Here is a 20343-nt window from a genome sequence, read left to right on the forward strand (position 1 = left end):
AGTTATTTTGAGGGGACAGCAAATTTACACTGTTATACAGGCTGTACACTCACTAATTTACATCGTAGCAAAGTGTCATTTCTTCAGTGTTGTCACAGGAAAAGATATAATAAAATATTTACAAAAATGTTTTGTGAGATAATATATATATATATATATATACAAGCGGCTCTGGACATGCTAAAAGTTTATCGGGCCCCGATAGAAGGGTGAAAATTAAAATGTGCATGGGTGCATTTAAATTTTAAGTAGAAGCATTTTGCAATATACTACCATTAGCAAAAATGCTTATAGTAAAATATGTTTTTCAGGGACATATAAGGAGAGGTGGGGAGCACCGGACCTTATATAAAACATCACTTTTATTCATTAACACTACTAGTGATAACATCCGCAAAAATATGTTTAGAATCATCAAATTTGTGGAATCGTTAGGAAACATTTTTCAGCAGATGAGGCTCTGAAAGACTCAGTAAGAAATGGTTGCAGATATGCATTCAGAAAAGGACGGTCTATAGGGAATATGGTCTCCCTTACTCAAAACCTTTACACACAAGACATACTTCTTGGTTTTACTATAAAGGAGTATATAGATGCAGTCATTTATCTTGCAAAGTGTGTGAATATGTTTCAGTAGGAGACACCTTTATGAGTACAATAACGAAGGAAGTCTTCAATCGTAGATCTTGTGCAAACTGTAGGTTGGTGTATACTGTTTACCTTCTTAATTGTACAATGTGTCAGGTTCTGTACGTAGGACGTACCACAAGGGAGGTCCATTTCCAAACGTGTGAGCATCTATCAAATATAAAAGCAGGCTCCCTCTCCACTCCCCATAATACAATATTTTAAAAATTATCATAATAAAAGTGCAATTACATTAAAATGAACCATAATATAATTGATTAGAATGCAGGATAGAGGAGGGGATGTGGATAGGGAATTAGCCAAAAGTGAGGTATTTTGGATTCACAAGTTGAAAAACAAATTTTATGCTTACCTGATAAATGTATTTCTCTTGTGGTGTATCCAGTCCACGGATCATCCATTACTTGTGGGATATTCTCCTTCCCAACAGGAAGCTGCAAGAGGATCACCCACATCAGAGCTGTCTATATAGCTCCTCCTCCAACTGCCACTACCAGTCATTCGACCGAAGACAAGCAAGAGAAAGGAGAAACCATAGGGTGCAGTGGTGACTGTAGTTTAAAAATAAAACACACCTGCCTTAAAATGACAGGGCGGGCCGTGGACTGGATACACCACAAGAGAAATAAATTTATCAGGTAAGCATAAATTTTGTTTTCTCTTGTAAGGTGTATCCAATCCACGGATCATCCATTACTTGTGGGATACCAATACCAAAGCTATAGGACACGGATGAAGGGAGGGACAAGGCAGGTGCTTAAATGGAAGGCACCACTGCCTGCAAAACCTCTCTCCCAAAAATAGCCTCCGAAGAAGCAAAAGTATCAAATTTATAGAATTTTGAAAAAGTATGAAGCGAAGACCAAGTCGCCGCCTTACAAATCTGTTCAACAGAAGCCTCATTCTTAAAAGCCCAAGTGGAAGCTACCGCTCTAGTAGAATGAGCTGTAATCCTTTCAGGAGGCTGCTGGCCAGCAGTCTCATAAGCTAAGCGTATTATACTCCTTAGCCAAAAAGAAAGATAAGTTGCTGAAGCCTTTTGGCCTCTCCTCTGTCCAGAGTAGACAACAAACAATGCAGATGTTTGACGAAAATCTTTAGTAGCTTGTAAATAAAACTTTAAAGCACGAACCACGTCAAGATTGTGTAAAAGACGTTCCGTCTTTGAAGAAGGATTAGTAGGACACAGTGACGGTACAACAATCTCCTGATTGATATTTTTATTAGATAACACCTTAGGTAGAAAACCAGGTTTGGTACGTAACACTACCTTATCGGAATGAAAAATGAGATAAGGAGAATCACATTGTAAAGCAGATAACTCCGAAACTCTTCGAGCCGAGGAGATAGCTACTAAAAACAAAACTTTCCAAGATAAGAGCTTAATATCTATGGAATGCAAAGGTTCAAACGGACCCCCTTGAAGAACCTTAAGAACTAAATTTAAACTCCAAGGCGGAGCAACAGGTTTAAACACAGGCTTAATTCTGACTAAAGCCTGACAAAACGCCTGCACGTCTGGAACCTCAGCCAGACGTTTGTGCAAAAGAATAGACAGAGCAGAAATCTGTCCCTTTAAGGAACTTGCGGACAAACCCTTCTCCAATCCATCCTGGAGAAAAGATAATATCCTAGGAATCCTGACCTTACTCCATGAGTAACCTTTGGATTCACACCAATGAAGATATTTACACCATATCTTATGATAGATTTTCCTGGTGACAGGCTTTCGCGCCTGTATTAAGGTATCAATGACCGACTCGGAGAAACCACGCTTTGATAAAATCAAGCGTTCAATCTCCAAGCAGTCAGCGGCAGAGAAATTAGATTTGGATGGTTGAAAGGACCTTGAAGTAGAAGGTCCTGCCTCAGAGGCAGAGTCCATGGTGGAAAGGATGACATGTCCACCAGATCTGCATACCAAGTCCTGCGTGGCCACGCAGGTGCTATCAAAATCACTGATGCTCTCTCCTGCTTGACCTTGGCAATCAGACGAGGGAGCAGAGGAAACGGTGGAAACGCATAAGCCAGGTTGAAGGACCAAGGCGCTGCTAGAGCATCTATCAGCACTGCCTTGGGATCCTTGGACCTGGATCCGTAATAAGGAAGCTTGGCGTTCTGGCGAGACGCCATGAGATCCAGTTCTGGTTTGCCCCAACGTTGAATCAACTGTGCAAACACCTCCGGATGGAGCTCCCACTCCCCCGGATGAAAAGTCTGTCGACTTAGAAAATCCGCCTCCCAGTTCTCTACTCCTGGGATATGGATAGCTGATAGGTGGCAAGAGTGAATCTCTGCCCAACAAATTATCTTTGAAACCTCCAACATCGCTAGGGAACTCCTTGTTCCCCCTTGATGGTTGATGTAAGCTACAGTCGTGATGTTGTCCGACTGAAATCTGATGAACCTCACTGCCGCTAGCTGAGGCCAAGCCTGAAGAGCATTGAATATCGCTCTTAGTTCCAGAATGTTAATAGGAAGGAGAGCCTCCTCCTGAGTCCATGACCCCTGAGCCTTCAGAGAGTTCCAGACTGCCCCCCAGCCCAGAAGGCTGGCATCTGTTGTTACCATTGTCCAATCTGGCCTGCGGAAGGTCATACCTTTGGACAGATGGACTCGAGATAGCCACCAGAGAAGAGAATCCCTGGTCTCTTGATCCAGATTTAGTACAGGGAACAAATCTGTGTAATCCCCATTCCACTGACTGAGCATGCAGAGTTGCAGCGGACTGAGATGTAGACGGGCAAATGGCACTATGTCCATTGCCGCTACTATTAAGCCGATTACTTCCATACACTGAGCCACCGAAGGGCGAGAAGTAGAATAAAGAACACGGCAGGAATTTAGAAGTTTTGACAACCTGGCCTCTGTCAGGTAAATCCTAATTTCTACAGAATCTATCAGAGTTCCCAGGAAGGAAACTCTTGTGAGAGGGGATAGAGAACTCTTCTTTTCGTTCACTTTCCACCCATGAGACCTCAGGAATGCCAGAACAATGTCCGTATGGGACTTGGCAATTTGGAAATTCGACGCCTGTATCAGAATGTCGTCTAAGTAAGGGGCTACTGCTATGCCCCGCGGCCTTAGGACCACCAGAAGTGACCCCAGAACCTTCGTAAAGATTCTTGGTGCTGTAGCTAACCCAAAGGGAAGAGCCACAAACTGGTAATGCCTGTCTAGGAAGGTGAACCTGAGAAACCGATGATGATCTTTGTGTATCGGAATGTGAAGATAAGCATCCTTTAAATCCACGGTAGTCATGTATTGACCCTCCTGGATCATAGGTAGGATGGTTCGAATAGTCTCCATCTTGAAAGATGGGACCCTGAGAAATTTGTTTAGGATCTTGAGATCTAAGATTGGTCTGAAGGTTCCCTCTTTCTTGGGAACCACCAATAGATTTGAATAGAATCCTTGCCCCTGTTCCTCCTTTGGAACTGGGTGGATCACTCCCATAACTAGGAGGTCTTGAACACAATGTAAGAATGTCTCTCTCTTTATCTGGTCTGCAGATAATTGTGAAAGGTGAAAGCTTCCTTTTGGGGAAGAAGCTTTGAAGTCCAGAAGATATCCCTGGGATACAATTTCCAATGCCCAGGGATCCTGGACGTCTCTTGCCCAAGCCTGGGCGAAGAGAGAAAGTCTGCCCCCTACTAGATCTGTTACCAGATCGGGGGCCAATCTTTCATGCTGTCTTAGAGGCAGCAGCAGGCTTCTTGGCCTGTTTACCTTTGTTCCAAGCCTGGTTAGGTCTGCAGCCTGGCTTTGACTGGGCAAAATTTCCCTCTTGTTTTGTATTAGAGGAAGATTATGCCGCGGTCATCTTAAAGTTTCGAAAGGCACAAAAATTAGTTTGTTTGGTCCTTAATTTGTTAGACCTATCCTGAGGAAGGGCATGACCTTTTCCTCCAGTAATATCAGAAATGATCTCCTTCAGCCCAGGCCCGAATAGGGTCTGCCCCTTGAAGGGAATATTGAGAAGCTTAAACTTTGAAGTAACGTCAGCTGACCAGGATTTAAGCCATAGCGCCCTACGCACCTGAATAGCAAAACCTGAGTTCTTAGCCGTTAGTTTAGTTAAATGAACAACGGCGTCAGAAACAAATGAATTGGCTAGCTTAAGCGCTTTAAGCTTGTCAAGTATATCATCCAATGGAGTTTCTACCTGTAAGGCCTCTTCCAGAGACTCAAACCAGAAGGCCGCAGCAGCAGTGACTGGAGCAATGCATGCAAGAGGCTGGAGAATAAAACCTTGTTGAATAAACATTTTCTTAAGGTAACCCTCTAACTTTTATCCATTGGATCTAGGAAAGCACAACTGTCCTCGACGGGGATAGTTGTACGCTTAGCTAGGGTAGAAACTGCTCCCTCCACCTTAGGGACCGTTTGCCATAAGTCCCGTATAGCGGTATCTATTGGAAACATTTTCTTAAAAATAGGAGGGGGAGAGAACGGTACACCTGGTCTATCCCATTCCTTATTAATAATTTCTGAAAACCTTTTAGGTATTGGAAAAACATCAGTGTAAACAGGCACTGCATAGTATTTATCCAATCTACACAATTTCTCTGGCACTATAATGGTGTCACAGTCATCCAGAGTAGCTAAAACCTCCCTGAGCAACACGCGGAGGTGTTCAAGCTTAAATTTAAATGTTGACATATCAGAATCAGGTTGAAGCATCTTCCCTGAGTCAGAAAAATCACCCACAGAAAGAAGCTCTCCTGCCTCAGCTTCTGCATATTGTGAGGGGATATCAGACATAGCTACTAAAGCGTCAGAGTGCTCTGTATTTTTTCTAGGCCCAGAGCTGTCTCGCTTTCCTTGTAACCCTGGTAGTTTGGACAATACCGCTGTAAGGGTATGATCCATAACTGCCGCCATGTCTTGTAAAGTAAACGCCATGGGCGCGCTAGATGTACTTGGCGCCTCTTGAGCGGGAGTCCCTTGAGCGGGAGTCAAAGGTTCTAACACGTGGTGCGAGTTAGTCGGCATAACTTCCCCCTTGTCAGTTTCCTCTGGTGATAAATCTTTTAAAGATAGAATATGATCTTTATAACAAAGTAAAATCAGTACATTTGGTACACATTCTAAGAGGGGGTTCCACAATGGCTTCTAAACATAATGAACAAGGAGTTTCCTCTATGTCAGACATGTTTAAACAGACTAGCAATGAGACCAGCAAGCTTGGAAAACACTTTGCTAAATGTAAACAAGCAAAAAATAAAAACGGTACTGTGCCTTTAAGAGAAACAAATTTTGTCAGAAATTTAAAAACAGTGATAAAAAGCAGTAAATCTTACAAAATTTTTACAGTGTGTATAATAGACTAACAGAGCATTGCACCCACTTGCAAATGGATGATTAACCCCTTAGTTTCAAAACCGGATCAAAAAAACGATATAAACATTTTTCAACAGTTACAACAAACTGCCACAGCTCTGCTGTGGCCCTACCTGCCCATATAACGACTTTGAAAGGCACAAAAACCCTTTAGAAAGGTCCTAAGTGTTCAGGGGACTCCTTCAGGGAAACTGGATGTCTCAAGCTGCAAAATCTAATGCGCATTTAGGCGCGGAAATAAGCCCCTCCCAACTTGTATTCACAGTGAGAGGGCCTAACAAAACTATCCATAGGCAAAATCTAGCCAGCCATGTGGAAAAAAACTGGGCCCCAATAAAATTTTATCACCAATATGTATAAAAAAACGTTTAAACACTTCCAGCAAACGTTTTATTTTTCAGTAATGTGAGAAAGTAATAAGAATATTACCTTTTACAGCAAGCATGATACTATTCGTTATTAAATTACTGTAATCAGGCTTACCTTAAATAAATCCGGTATTAACAGCATTTTCTAGCATATTCATTTCTCTAGAAAAATTTAAACTGCACATACCTCATAGCAGGAGACCCTGCAAGCCATTCCCCCAGCTGAAGTTACCTCTCTCTTCAGTTATGTGTGAGAACAGCAATGGATCTTAGTTATAACCTGCTAAGATCATCAAAGACCACAGGCAGACTCTTCTTCTACTTTCTGCCTGAGGCTAAAATAGTACAACTCCGGTACCATTTGAAAATAACAAACTCTTGATTGAAGATAAACTAAAGAAAAACACCACATCTCTCTAGCTACTTCCTTTCTTGTCGAGAGCTGCAAGAGAATGACTGGTAGTGGCAGTTGGAGGAGGAGCTATATAGACAACTCTGCTGTGGGTGATCCTCTTGCATCTTCCTGCTGGGAAGGAGAATATCCCACAAGTAATGGATGATCCGTGGACTGGATACACCTTACAAGAGAAATGAGAGTCCCTTCAGGTTGATGTAGTTACATTTTGGCACTATCAGAAGACTTGTTATAAAACATTGCTCTGTTTTAAATATTTACATAGATAGATTTAACATAGATTGCAGATATAAGTACCATTGCATGCTGCAAACATATCAATATTTTCCAAAAGTATGGAAATGTTTCATACTGCATCTGGTATAACGAAAACAATAGTGTGTTGTGGGCTGTGTATAGTTTAACCTGTGTTACAATTTGTCACACACTCAGCAAGTTTTTGACAGTGAAGTTTTTTTTAAATGTTTCCATTACCTTCAGACAAACAACTTAGAAGACAAAGGGCAGCATGGTTTCACTGCTGAAGTGTAGTAGGGAAGATTCTGTTAACTATAGGCCAGTCAGTTTGACCTCAACTGCAGGGAAATTAATGGAAACCCTTTTAAAGTAAAGACTTGTGTCTTACTTTCAGACAAACAACTTAGAAGACAAAGAACAGCATGGTCTCACTGCTGGAAGATCATGTCTGACTGATCTATTTGATTTCTTTGACCATGTAACCAAATTATTAGACTAGGGAGGAACCATAGATATTGTATATCTAGACTTTAGCAAAGCATTTGAAACTGTCCCACACAACAAACATATTCACAAAATGTATTGCCTTTGAGTGGATGGAATATCTTATCCAGAAATCAGTACAGTCTTACGGTTATTATGAACAATTACTTTTCTTTTAAATCATCATGGCCCCATGCAAACTAAAATGTTTTCCCTTCAGAAATGTTACCAGTGTGTTGGAGCACTTTAGGTCTGGTTTCCCTTGCTTTTTCCATTGCAGTCATTTCTTTGGATAGTAGAAGATGCTTGGATCATCCGGTATTTAATGACACAGCGCCACACTCGCCAGGGATTCTGATAAGCACGCTACCACAATGCTTTTACGGCTTGCTGTTATTACTGCTGGGGGAGTAGGGTAGCAGCAGGCAGTCACTTAACTACATGCTGTGATCATGGTGCAGGTCAGAGCGCTTATCTCATTGGACCTGCTTCTCAGCAGGATTTCTAGGTATTTGCAGCCATTTCTGAGGTTCACCAGGTCTGCCCTACATCCCTCTGTGCTTTTTGGGAGGATAGAGGCTTTACTTTGCCATGTGAAATACCTGGTTTTGCTACTAAAACCATCTATGCCAAAAATGTTGGTACAGGAGTACTGTATACACAAAAATGATGTAAACGAGATATGCTTCCCAGTGGGGGTAAGAGAGAGAACCAGGTCCTTTTTAAGTGGTGTTCCTGAATCAACTTTATATACTCTGAAGTAACGCTAGTAGCCAGAGCCCACTATGTCTCAAGGTTTTATCTTCTGGCCACTAGGAGACACAGAGAGCACTGCTGCATATGTTAGTATTTTCTGTGAGGTTGACCTAGAAGGTAAATTAACTCATCCCAACAAGAACCCCCATCCCAGGGGATAGAGAGGATAATCATTAAAAGGGCCACTAAACACAGTAAAATAGCATAATAAAAAATATATAATAAAAATACACTGCAAAAACAATTAGTTTGAATTTCAAATGAGTGGTAGATTAAGTTAAATTATACTTTACACTGCATCATGTGACAGCCAGCAGCCAATAACAAAATGCATATATTCTGTAAATCTTGCACATGCTCATTAGGAGCTGGTGCCGCAGAAAGTGTTCATATAAAGATTGTGCACTTTCAGAGAATGTAAGTAAATTGGAAAGTTATTTAAAGTTGTGTGCGCTATCTGAATCATGAAAGATTAAATTTGACTTTAGTGTCCCTTTAAGCACATTTTAAGAACTTTTTTTTTCAATATAAAAAACACACAAGCATAACATCTTAATTTGACAAATGTAGCCTTATATAAAGGCATACAACCTCGTAATTACTTAACAGTTATATATACAGACATACCACAAACCTCTACTTTGTGACACATGATGGTGGGATACACCGACATATATCACCGGCAAGACACAAACGAGGTCAAACATACATATAAAACCACTCAGGAATATACATCCAGATTCTCAGAGTATATTCTGGACCAGGATTGGACATCTGGATCTTCACATGGTACAGTACACATGGTGGTAACTGGCAAGGGGTACCCTCAAAGTCAGCCAGGGTCCATATATGCACTGGGAAATACCCCAGGGACTAACCTCTAAGCAGGACATAAAAACCACTTGCAAGGTTCCAAATAGATCCGCAAACAAGTCATGTTGTGGCAGGACCCTTGCAGTGGTGAGTACAGAAAAAAAAAGTTATGCTTACCTAATACATTTTTTATTGGTGGTGAGAGTCCATAAGCCTCCTGGGATTCAACTCTTGGCCATTAGATGGAGGCAAAGATACCAAATATTCTACAAACTTGTAATCCCTCTCACCTCTCTGGTATCCTAGTCTAATATATAGCTAAGAAAAGAAGGAAAATTGTGAAGTAAGAATGGACAAAGCAGGGTAATTGAGGTGCATACTAAAACTTCCAATTAACAAAAATATAAGAGGTCAGGTTTCAGACTCTTTCCAACAATAATAATAATAATAAAAAAAAAACAATTTATGTAAGAACTTACCTGATAAATTCATTTCTTTCATAATGGCAAGAGTCCATGAGCTAGTGACGTATGGGATATACAATCCTACCAGGAGGGGCAAAGTTTCCCAAACCTCAAAATGCCTATAAATACACCCCTCACCACACCCTCAATTCAGTTTAATGAATAGCCAAGTAGTGGGGTGATAAAGAAAGGAGTAAAAAGCATCAACAAAGGAATCTGGAAATAATTGTGCTTTAAACAAAACAATCATAACCACCATAAGAAAAGGGTGGGCCTCATGGACTCTTGCCAATATGAAAGAAATGAATTTATCAGGTAAGTTCTTACATAAATTATGTTTTCTTTCATGTAATTGGCAAGAGTCCATGAGCTAGTGACATATGGGATATCAAATACCCAAGATGTGGAACTCCACGCAAGAGTCACTAGAGAGGGAGGGATAAAAATAAACAACAGCCATATGCTGAAAAATTAATCCACAACCCAAAATATAAGTTATTCTCATAAAGAAAAGAAAAACTTAAAACATCAGCAGAAGAATCAAACTGAAACAGCTGCCTGAAGAACTTTTCTCCCAAAAACTGCTTCTGAAGAAGCAAAAACATCAAAACGGTAGAATTTAGTAAATGTATGCAAAGAGGACCAAGTTGCCGCTTTGCAAATCTGATCAACTGAAGCTTTATTCTTAAAAGCCCACAAAGTGGAGACTGATCTAGTAGAATGAGCTGTAATTCTCTGAGGCGGGGCCTGACCCGACTCTAAATAAGCTTGATGAATCAAAAGCTTTAACCAAGAGGCCAAGGAAATAGCAGAAGCCTTCTGACCTTTCCTAGAACCAGAGAATATAACAAATAAACTAGACGTCTTTCTGAAATCTTTAGTAGCTTCAACATAATATTTCAAAGCTCTCACCACATCCAAAGAATGTAAGGATTTTTCCAAAGAATTCTTAGGATTAGGACACAAGGAAGGGACAACTATTTCTCTACTAATGTTGTTAGAATTCACAACCTTAGGTAAGAACTTAAATGAAGTCCGCAAAACCGCCTTATCCTGATGAAAAATCAGAAAAAGGAGATTCACAAGAAAGAGCAGAAAGCTCAGAAACTCTTCTAGCAGAAGAGATAGCCAAAAGGAACAACACTTTCCAAGAAAGTAGTTTAATGTCCAAAGAGTGCATAGGCTCAAATGGAGGAGCCTGTAACGCCCTCAAAACCAAATTAAGACTCCAAGGAGGAGAAATTGATTTAATGACAGACTTAATAAGAACTAAAGCCTGAACAAAACAGTGAATATCAGGAAGAATAGCAATCTTTCTGTGAAATAAAACAGAAGAGTAGAGATTTGTCCCTTCAAAGTACTTGCAGACAAACCTTTATCCAAACCATCCTGAAGAAACTGTAAAATTCTAGGAATTCTAAAAGAATGCCAAGAGAATTTATGAGAAGAACACAATGAAATGTAGGTCTTCCAAACTCGATAATAAATCTTCCTAGAGACAGATTTACGAGCTTGTAACATAGTATTAATTACTGAGTCAGAGAAACCTCTATGACTTAGCACTAAGCGTTCAATTTCCATACCTTCAAATTTAATGATTTGAGATCCTGATGGAAAAACGGACCTTGAGACAGTAGGTCCGGCCTTAACGGAAGTGGCCAAGGTTGGCAACTGGACATCCGAACAAGATCTGCATACCAAAACCTGTGGGGCCATGCTGGAGCCACCAGCAACACAAATGATTGTTCCATGATGATTTTGGAGATCACTCTTGGAAGAAGAACTAGAGGCGGGAAGATATAAGCAGGTTGATAACACCAAGGAAGTGTCAGCGCATCCACTGCTTCCGCTTGAGAATCCCTGGACCTGGACAGGTATCTGGGAAGTTTCTTGTTTAGATGAGAAGCCATCAGATCAATTTCTGGAAGACCTCACATCTGAACAATCTGAGAAAACACATCCGGATGGAGAGACCACTCCCCTGGATGTAAAGTCTGACGGCTGAGATAATCCGCCTCCCAATTGTCTACACCTGGGATATGAACCGCAGAAATTAGACAAGAGCTGGATTCCGCCCAAACAAGTATCCGAGATACTTCTTTCATAGCTTGGGGACTTTGAGTCCCACCCTGATGATTGACATATGCCACCGTTGTAATATTGTCTGTCTGAAAACAAATGAACGGTTTTCTCTTTAAAAGATGCCAAAACTGAAGAGAATTGCACGGAGTTCTAAAATATTGATTGGTAATCTCGCCTCTTGAGATTTCCAAACCCCTTGTGTGGTCAGAGATCCCCAGACAGCTCCCCAACCTGAAAGACTTGCATCTGTTGTGATCACAGTCCAGGTTGGCCGAACAAAAGAGGCCCCTTGAACTAAACGCTGGTGATTTAACCACCACGTCAGAGAGTGTCGAACATTGGGATTTAAGGATATTAATTGTGATATCTTTGTATAATCCCGGCACCATTGATTCAGCATACAAAGCTGGAGAGGTCTCATGTGAAAACAAGCAAAAAGGAATCGCATCCGATGCTGCAGTCACGAGGCCTAAAACTTCCATGCACATAGCCACTGAAGGGAATGACTGAGACTGAAGGTGCCGACATGCTGCAACCAATTTCAAAGTCTCTTGTCTGTTAGAGACAGAGTCATGGACACTGAATCTATCTGGAAACCTAAAAAGATGACCCTTGTCTGAGGAATCAAGAAACTTTTTGGTAAATTGATCCTCCAACCATGTTTTCGAAGAAACAACACTAGTTGATTTGTGTGAGATTCTGCAGAACGTAAAGACTGAGCTAGTACCAAGATATCGTCCAAATAAGGAAATACCGCAATACCCTGTTCTCTGATTACAGATAGTAGGGCACCCAGAACCTTTCAAAAGATTCTTGGAGCTGTTGCTAGGCCAAATGGAAGAGCAACAAATTGGTAATGCTTGTCTAGAAAAGAGAATCTCAGGAACTGATAATGTTCTGGATGAATCAGAATAGTAAGGTAAGTATCCTGCAAGTCTATTGTAGACATATAATGTCCTTGCTGAACAAAAGGCAGAATAGTCCTTATAGTCACCATCTTGAAAGTTGGTACTCTTACATAACGATTCAAAATGTTCAGATCCAGAACTGGTCTGAATGAATTTTCTTTCTTTGGGACAATGAATAGATTTGAATAAAACCCCAGACCTTGTTCCTGAAAAGAAACCGGCATGATTAACCCTGAAACCTCCAGGTCTGAAACACACTTCAGGAAAGCCTGAGCTTTTACTGTATTTACTGGGATGCGTGAGAGAAAAAAATCTTCTCACAGGAGGTCTTACTCTGAATCCTATTCGGTACCCCTGAGAGACAATGCTCTGAATCCATTGATTTTGGACAGAATTTGCCCAAACATCCTTGAAAAACCTTAATCTGCCCCCTACCAGCTGAGCTGGAATGAGGGCCGCACCTTAATGCGGACTTAGGGGCTGACTTTGGTTTCTTAAAAGGCTTGGATTTATTACAATTTGAGGAAGGCTTCCAATTGGAAACAGTTTCCTTGGGGGAAGAATTAGGTTTTTGTTCCTTATTTTGACGAAAGGAACGAAAACGATTAGAAGCCTTAGATTTACCCTTAGGTTTTTTATCCTGAGGAAAAAAAACTCCCTTCCCCCCAGTAACAGTTGAAATAATAGAATCCAACTGAGAACCAAATAAATTATTACCTTGGAAATCTAGACTTAGATGTCATATCAGCATTCCAAGATTTAAGCCACAAAGCTCTTCTAGCTAAAATAGCTAAAGACATGGATCTAACATCAATTTTGATAATATCAAAAATTGCATCACAAATAAAATGATTAGCATGTTGTAGTAAACGAACAATGCTATATAAGTCAGAATCCAATTCTTGTTGCTCTAAGTTCTCCAACCAAAAAGTTGAAGCAGCTGCAACATCAGCCAAAGAAATTGCAGGCTGATGAGAAGATGACCTGAATATAAATAGGCTTTCCTTAGATAAGTTTCAAGCTTCCTATCTAAAGGATCTTTAAAGAAAGTACTATAATCCATAGGAATAGCGGTTCATTTAGAAAGAGTAGAAATAGCCCCATCAACTTTGGGGATCTTTTCCCAAAACTCTATTGCTGGTAAAGGATACAATTTTTAAAACTTTGCAGAAGGATTAAAAGGAGTACCCGGCTTATTCCATTCCTTAGAAATCATATCAGAAATAGGAAAAACCTCTGGAGTAACCACAGGAGGTTTAAAAACAGAATTTAAACGTTTACTGGTTTTAATATCAAGAGGACTAGCTTCCTCAATATCCAAAGTAATTAACACTTCTTTTAACAAAGAACGCATATACTCCATTTTAAATAAATAAGTAGATTTGTCAGTGTCAATATCTGAGGAAGGATCTTCTGAATCAGATAGATCCTCATCAGAGGTGGATAATTCATTATGTTGTCGGTCATTTGAAATTTCATAAACTTTATGAGTAGTGATGTCGCAAATTGTTTGCCGGCGAATAGTTCCCGGCGAACATAGCATGTTCGCCGCGGCAGGCGAACATATGCGATGTTCGTTCCGCCCCCTATTCATCATCATTGAGTAATACTTTGACCCTGTACCTCACAGTCAGCAGGCACATCCCAGCCAATCAGCAGCAGACCCTCCCTCCCAGACCCTCCTATCTCCTGGACAGCATCCATTTTAGATTCATTCGGAAGCTGCATTGTTAGTGAGAGGAGGGACAGTGTAGCTGCTGCTGATTTAGTAGGGAAATCTATAGCTAGGCTAGTGTATTCAGTGTCCACTACAGTCCTGAAGGACTCATCTGATCTCTGCTGTAAGGACAGCATCCCAAAAAGCCCTTTTTAGGGCTGCTTTTTTTTTTTTTTCCTGTGTAATCTAATTGCTGTTGCCTGCCTGCCTGCCTGCGTGTGTGTGTCAGGCTCACAGCGTATACTGTGCCCACTTGCCCAGTGCCACCACTCGTATCTGGTGTAACAGTAGTGTAGATTTAAAAAAACAACACTTTTTTGACTGTGTTAAATAATAGCAGTCAGTTTCCTTCAAACGTGTGTGTTTCAGTGCCTGCCAGGGCACAGTGTCACACCAGTGCAACTCATATCTGGTATAACAGTAGTGTACATTTAAAAAAAAAAAAAAATACAATTTTGACTGTAATAGATGGAATTTATTGCAGTTTGTTGTCTGCAAGCGTGTGTGTCAGGCCTACAGCGTCTACTCTGCCAACTTTTGCCAGTGCACAGTGCCACTCATATCTGTTGTTACAGTAGCTTGCACGCATAGTACCACTAATAAAAAAAAAAAATGACAGGCAGAGGCAGGCCACCCCGCAGGGGCCGTCGTGTTTGTGGTGCTGTTATTCCCTTTGGCTCTAGAATAATGCCCAGTGTTCAGAGGCCACGTACCCCGAACTTGAACATTTCTGACTCTGAGAACATAGTTGACTGGCTAGCACAGGACACCCAATCTTCTACAGCTTTCGCTAGGAACCTTGACGAACCATCCTCCTCCAGCTTAGCTTCGGGCACCTCTCAAGTTACCACTCGCCCACCTGCCACTACCACCAACACTAGCACCACAGCCGCTTCACTTGATCTGTCAGAGGAGTTATTTACACATCAGTTGGAAGAAATGAGTGATAGTGATGCGCAACCATTATTGACAGAGGATGTAGATAACAGGGATATGTCTCAGTCAGAGGCAGCATTACACACATGGACGTACAGTGTGATGATGATGATGTTGTACCCGCTGCTGCTTCCTTTGTTGACTTGTCAGATACAAGTGAAGTTGTTGATGATGACGATGCGTCCGTGGATGTCACGTGGGTGCCCGCTAGAAGAGAAGAAGAAGAGGGGGAAAGTTCAGATGGGGAGACAGAGAGGAGGAGGAGGAGGAGACGAGTTGGAAGCAGGGGGAGGTCGTCGCAAGGAGCTAGTGGCACAGTCAGACAGCATGCATCGGCACCCGGGGTCAGCCAGACAGCACTCCAATCAACGCATGCTGTTGCCACCACCAGAATGCCGTCATTGGAGAGCTCAGCAGTGTGGCATTTTTTTTGTGTGTCTGCCTCCGACAACAGCGATGCCATTTGCAACCTGTGCCAAAAGAAACTGAGTCTTGGGAAGTCCAACACCCACCTAGGTACAATTGCTTTGCAAAGGCACATGATCGCACATCACAAACGCCTATGAGATCAACACATGAGTACAAGCAGCACACAAACTCAAAGCCACCATCCTCCTCCTGGTCCAGCATCTTCAGCCACATCAATCACTGCTGTACTCCTTGCCCCCTCTCAACCATCCGCCACTCTGTGTCTCGCCTTGAGCAGTTCCTGCTCATCTGCCCACAGTCAGGTGTCTGTCAAGGACATGCTTGAGCGTAAGAAGCCAATGTCACAAAGTCACCCCCTTGCCCAGCATCTGACAGCTGGCTTGACTGAACTCTTAGCCCGCCAGCTTTTACCATACAAGCTGGTGGAGTCTGAGGCGTTCAAGAAATTTGTAGCTATTGGGACACCGCAGTGGAAGGTACCCGGCCGAAATTTCTTTGCACAAAAGGCAATCCCCAACCTGTACTCGATTGTGAAAAAGGAAGTAATGGCATGTCTGACACACAGTGTTGGGGCAAGGGTCCATCTGACCACTGATACCTGGTCACCTACACTGCGCATTGGGTAAACCTGCTGATGGCTGCCAAGCATGGAATGCGTGGCTCTGCAGAGGAGTTGGTGACACCGCCACGACTTGCAGGCAGGCCTGCTGCCACCTCCTCTACTCCTCCTACTCCATCCTCTTCCATAACCTCCTCGGCTGAGTCCTCTTCTGCTGCTGCGTCTTGCTCCACATCAACGGCACCCCCCCCCCAGCTCCCCAGGTACAATTCCACATCCCAGATACGGCAGTGTCACGCCTTCTTGGGGTTGACTTGCCTGAAAGCAGAGAGTCACACCGGGCCAGCACTCCTGTCCGCCCTGAACGCACAGGTGGATCAGTGGCTGACTCCGCACCAACTGGAGATCGGCCAAGTGGTTAGTGACAATGGAAGCAATTTGGTGGTGGCATTGAATATGGGCAAGTTGACACATGTGCCGTGCATGGCACATGTGTGTAATCTGATTGTACAACGCTTTATGCATAAGTACCCAGGCTTACAGGACGTCCTGAAGCAGGCCAGGAAGGTGTGTGGCGATTTCAGGCGTTCCTACACGGCCATGGCGCACTTTTCAGATATCCAGCGGCGAAACAACATGCCAGTGAGGAGCTTGATTTGCGACAGCCCGACACGTTGGAATTCAACACTCCTAATGTTCGACCACCTGATCCAACAAGAAAAAGCCGTTAACGACTATTTGTATGAACGGGGTGCTAGGACAGCCTCTCTGGAGCTGGGAATTTTTTTGCCACGCTACTGGACGCTCATGCGCAATGCCTGTAGGCTCATGCGTCCTTTTGAGGAGGTGACAAACCTAGTCAGTCGCACCGAAGGCACCATCAGCGACATCATACCATTTGTTTTCTTCCTGGAGCGTGCCCTGCGAAGAGTGCTGGATCAGGCCGTAGATGAGCGTGAAGAGGAAGAGTTGTGGTCACCATCACCACCAGAAACAGCCTTATCAGCATCGCTTGCTGGACCTGCGGCAACGCTGGAAGAGGATTGTGAGGAAGAGGAGTCAGAGGAGGAATGTGGCTTTGAGGAGGAGGAGGAAGACCAACCACAACAGGCATCCCAGGGTGCTCGTCACCTATCTGGTACCCGTGGTGTTGTACGTGGCTGGGGGGAAGAAGATATCTTCAGTGAGATCACTGAGGATGAGGAATGGGACATGAGTAGCTCGGCATCCAACCTTGTGCAATTGGGGTCTTTCATGCTGTCGTGCCTGTTGAGGGACCCTCGTATAAAAAAGCTGAAGGAGAACGACCTGTACTGGGTGTCCACGCTACTAGACCCCCGGTATAAGCATAAAGTGCCCGAAATGTTACCGAATTACCGCAAGTCGGAAAGGATGCAGCAGTTCCAAAATAAATTAAAAAGTATGCTTTACACAGCGTATAAGGGTGATGTCACAGCACAACGGGAATCTAACAGGGGAAGAGGTGAAAGTAATCCTCCTCCTCCCACGACCACGCAGGCAAGGACAGGACGCTTTACAGACGTGTTGTTGATGGAGGACATGCGGACCTTTTTAAGTCCTACGCATCGCCACAGCCCTTCGGGATCCACCCTCAGAGAACGACTCGACCGACAGGTAGCAGACTACCACGCCTTAACTGCAGATATTGACACTCTGAGGAGCGATGAACCTCTTGACTACTGGGTGTGCAGGCTTGACCTGTGGCCTGAGCTATCCCAATTTGCAATAGAACTTCTGGCCTGCCCCGCTTCAAGTGTCCTGTAAGAAAGGACCTTCAGTGCAGCAGGAGGTATTGTCACTGAGAAGAGAAGTCGCCTAGGTCAAAAAAGTCTAGATTACCTCACCTTTATTAAGATGAATGAGGGATGGATCCCGAAGGGACTGACAGTGGGTGATACATTCGACTAAAAAAGGCCTGATGAGATGAGCTGCCTTGGGCTAAAAATGGTCCACACGCTGCTATATTTTATCTCTAAATGCCGGATAATTTGCGTGACTTATCCGCCACCAACTAGGGTTCAAGCCGCAATATTTTAGGGCACTTTCTGCCTGGGCAACAAACATCAATTTTTCTGGCCGCTGCTACAGCAGCGGCTGCAACAATACCTAATTTTTCAGGCATGTGTACATGCCAAATTTTTCTGGCCTCTGGTGCTGCACTGTGGCTTCAAAAACCAAACCAAAAAAAAGGCACATAACAAGGATTAAACTGATAGGAATAGTACTACTTAACACACCACTCCTATCTGGTGGCACATTAGATTGCACGCGCAGTGCCCCAAATTTGAAGTAGGAGGACCGACCAAGAATCTTTTTCCATCTCCCGGTTCCTAAAATCGATGCCATATACACGTCCCCTGATAGGGGACGTAACAGGGATTAAACTGATAAGAATAGAACTACTTAACACACCACTCATATCTGGGGCACATTAGATTGCACGCGCAGTGCCCCAAATTTGAAGTAGGAGGACCGACCAAGCATCTTTTTTCATCTCCTGGTTCCTAAAATCAATGCCATATACACGTCCCCTGATAGGGGACGTAACAGGGATTAAACTGATAAGAATAGAACTACTTAACACACCACTCATATCTGGTGGCATATTAGATTGCACACGCAGTGCCCCAAATTTGAAGTAGGAGGACCGACCAAGCATCTTTTTCCATCTCCCGGTTCCTAAAATCGATGCCATATACACGTCCCCTGATAGGGGACGTAACAGCGATTAAACTGATAGGAATAGTACTACTTAACACACCTTATAGTAATGCAGAGAGAGGCAACACAGAGAGAGGAGTCTGAAGAAGAGAAGTCAGAGGAGGAAGGTGGCTTGTTGTCACCTTTCGGGGACCCTTGGTGTTGTACGTGGCTGGGTGGAGGAAGAGACCTTCAATGACATCAGTGAGGACAAGGAATGGGACATGGCTAGCTTGGTATCCAACCTTGTGCAAATGGGGAGTTTGCGGTTGTGCAAATGGACTGTTTGCGGTTGTTTGCTGTGCGTTAAAGGGACAGTCAAGGCAAAAATAAACTTTCATGATTCAGATAGAGCATGCAATTTTAAACAATTTTCCAATTTACTTTTATCACCAATTTTGCTTTGTTCTCTTGGTATTCTTAGTTGAAAACTTAACCTAGGAGGTCCATATGCTAATTTCTTAGACCTTGAAGCCCACCTCTTTCAGATTGCATTTTAACAGTTTTTCACCACTAGAGGGTGTTAGTTCACGTATTTCATATAGATAACACTGTGCTCGTGCAAGAGAAGTTATCTGGGAGCAGGCACTGATTAGCTAGATTGCAAGTCTGTCAAAAGAACTAAAAAAGGGGCAGTTTGCAGAGGCTTAGATACAAGATAATCACAGAGGTTAAAAGTATATTATTATAAATATGTTAGTTATGCAAAACTGGGAAATGGGTAATAAAGGGATTATCTATCTTTTAAAACAATAAAAATTCTGGTGTAGACCATCACTTTAAACGGGGAGTTTGGTCTGTCACTGAAGCGGGCGTAACCCTTACACTACCTGATCGATACAACATCATACCTAAAGTTTTAAAGCATGTTATTCCAAACAATTTGGGAATGTTAGGTGATTTATGCCCTTTATGGCTTAAAACCAGACTCTGCATCAACTATGTGATTTTCCATGGGAGTTTTGCCATGGATCCCCCTCCGGCATGCCACAGTCCAGGTGTTAGTCCCCTTGAAACAACTTTTCCATCACTATTGTGGCCAGAAAGAGTCCCTGTGGGTTTTAAAGTTCGCCTGCCTATTGAAGTCTATGGCGGTTCGCCCGTTCGCGAACAGTTGCGGAAGTTCGCGTTGGACGTTCGCGAACCCAAATTTTTAGGTTCGTGACATCACTATTTACGAGAAGTTTTAAAAGACCTCTTACGCTTCTTAGAAGGTGGAAATGCAGACAAAGCCTTCTGAATAGAATCAGTAACAAATTATTTAAAATTCATAGGTATATCATGTACATTAGAAGTTGAAGGAACTGCAACCGGCTATTACTGATGGACACACTATCTGCATGTAAAAGTTTATCATGGCAACTAATACAAATGACATTAGGATATATAATCTCCACAATTTTACAACAAATGCACTTAGCTTTGGTAGAACCGATGTCAGGCAGCAAAGTTCCAACAGATACT

The sequence above is a fragment of the Bombina bombina genome, chromosome 9 (assembly GCF_027579735.1).
Source record: "Bombina bombina isolate aBomBom1 chromosome 9, aBomBom1.pri, whole genome shotgun sequence".
Lineage (NCBI taxonomy): Eukaryota > Metazoa > Chordata > Amphibia > Anura > Bombinatoridae > Bombina > Bombina bombina.